General features: G+C 37.9%; 1 pseudogene across 1 annotated transcript; it reads right to left on the minus strand.

Annotated features, from left to right (window-relative positions):
* Positions 1-237: 237 nt before the first annotated feature.
* LOC311187885 (nascent polypeptide-associated complex subunit alpha-like) lies at positions 238-854 on the minus strand (annotated as a pseudogene). Its single transcript has one exon. The product of its transcript is annotated as a nascent polypeptide-associated complex subunit alpha-like (transcript).
* Positions 855-2,557: the final 1,703 nt, after the last annotated feature.

Below are 2,557 nucleotides of genomic sequence, written 5' to 3' on the forward strand. Positions count from 1 at the left end.
AATTCTATTCCATTGGTCTCTGTGTCTGTTTTTGTTCCAGTACCATGCTGCTTTGATTATTATGGCTTTATAGTATAGTCTGAGGTCCAGACATGTGAGACCTCAATTTTTTACCATATAACAAGAAGCCATAACTTTATTAATTATAGAAACAGTACAAATTTCAAAGCATGCTGCAGTCACTATTTTGAAACACAAAGAGGAAAAAAAGAAAGAAAAGTCCTCTCCTTTAGATGGTTACATTGTTAATTCAATGATAGCATTTACAATATCATTACTATTGTACTTCAGGGCTCCTACTGCCTTTGCTCTGGACACATTTGCTTGTGACATGACCAATCCTATGTCCTTAACTTCCACACCTGTTTTGTCAATCCCTTCCTCTTCACTCTCCTCTTGTACAGTTGGAGTCCGTGTGTTTTCTTGAATATTTAAGACAGCTTTACCTTGAACTTTGACTTTTTTTTTGAAGCTTCCAGCTGTGCTTGCTGAGAAAAATCCTCCACCTTTGCTTCCACCAAAAATATGTTAGTATTGGAAGCTGGGCTCTTGTAAACATCTGGTTTTGTGATGATAAAGAGGATATTCTTAGATTTCTGGATAGTGACCCTAGTAAAGCTGTAACTTTCTGTGCTTTCTTTTCACCCCAATTCTATTTTGCTTTACTGACTAGCTGTTCATCAATTTCAACTGCTGCTGACAGCTGAGCTTATTGTGTGGTTGCCTGTGTAGAAACCTGTTCCTCGAGTTCTCGTACTGATTCATCACTATCAGATTCTGTTCCAGATCCTGTCTCAGCCTGAGACTGTGGCCTGCTTTATAGCAAGCATAGTTTCTGTGGCTTCATCAGGCATTTTGTTAAGGGAACACAGAACCCAGGTGGAGGCAAAAAGAGTGTTACCTCAATTTTTACCCTTTTTAGTCAGGAGAGCTTTGGCTGTTTGGGTTTCTTTGCAGTTCAATATGAATTTCAGGAATCTTTTTTTTTTTTTTTTCACTTCTTTGAAGTATGGCATTGGGATTTTTATTGGGATTGCACTGAATCTATAAATTGCTTTGGGTCAGACGACCATTTCGACAATGTTGATTCTTCCCACCATGAGCAGCGAATATCTTTCCATCTCTTTGTGTGTTCTTTTAGTTCTTTCAACAATGTTTTATAATTTTCCTTGTATAGGACCTTCACCTCCCTTCTTAGATTTATTTCCACTTATTTATTTATTTATTTTGGTGGGAGTGTAAATGGGATGGCTTTTTTCTTTTTTCTTTTTTTTTAAGATTTATTTATTTATTTATTCAATCACTGGGTATGGTCAGAAGCGCGGGAGGGTGAGAGAATTCACCAGAGCCAGAGCGGGGAGCAGAGCAGGCAGAAGGACCGAAGCACACTGCTGAGGGGAGCAGCGGGCGGCAGGAGAGGTCTGCGCGCCATTGGGGACCCTCCTCCGGTGGCCGGGGAGCAGCCGGGGATCGAACCGGCACTGCAGAGGCTGCGGGCAGCTTCGCAACCCGGCGCTCAACCGCTGCGCCACCGGGGAGGCCCCAAACAATGATTATTAATGATTGCTTTACTTCTTCATTCCCGATTTGGATTCCTTTTACTGCTTTCTCTCGCCTAATTGCTCAGCTAGGACTTCTAATACTGTGTTGAATAGCAATGGTGGGAGTGGACATCCTTATCTTGTGCCAGATCTTAGTGGAAAGTCATTTTTTCACCATTGAGAATGATACTAGCTGTGGGTTTGTTATTTATAGCTTCCATTAGGTTAAATACATTCCATTTATGCCCAGTTTTTGAAGGGTTTTCATCATAAATGGATGCTGAGTCTTATAAAATATTTTCTCAGCATCTATTGATATGATCACGTGGGTTTTTCTTTCTTTTATGTTCATGTGGTGTATTACATTGATTGATATTTGGATGTTGAACCATCCTTGTGTTCCTGGTTTAAATCCCACTTGCTCATGTTACATAATCCTTTTAATGCATTTCTTGGATTTGGTTTGCTGATATTTTATTGAGGATTTTTGTGCTTGTGTTCATTTGTTCGTGTTGTCTTTGTTTGGTTTTGGTATTAGTGTAATGTTGGCCTAAGAAAATGTATTTGGAAGAATACTTTCTCTCTCAACTTTCTGAGTCTTGTAAGATTTGGTAGATCTCACTTGTGAAACCATCTAATCTTGGGCTTTTGTTTTTTAGGAGAGTTTTGCTTACTGTGTTAATTTCCATGCATGTGATTGATTTCTTCAGGTTTTCTATTTCTTCTCTATTCAGTCTTAGATAATTGTATAATTCTAAGAATCTGTCCATGTCATCTAGGTTTTTAAATTTGTTTGCATATAAAAGTTTATAGTAATCTTGTAATATCCTCTGAATTTCTGCAGTGTATCTTGTAACATTCCCTTTTTCATTTATGATCCTATTTATTTGCGATTCTTCCTTCTTTTTCCTAGATAATATTTGCTATTTTGTTAATTCTTTCAAAGAAACATCTTTTGGTTTCATTGATCTTTTGGACTGTCTTTTTGATTTGTATTTCATTTATTTCTACTCTAA

This window comes from Talpa europaea, assembly GCF_964194135.1.
Source record: "Talpa europaea genome assembly, chromosome: X".
In the NCBI taxonomy this organism is placed as follows: Eukaryota; Metazoa; Chordata; class Mammalia; order Eulipotyphla; family Talpidae; genus Talpa; species Talpa europaea.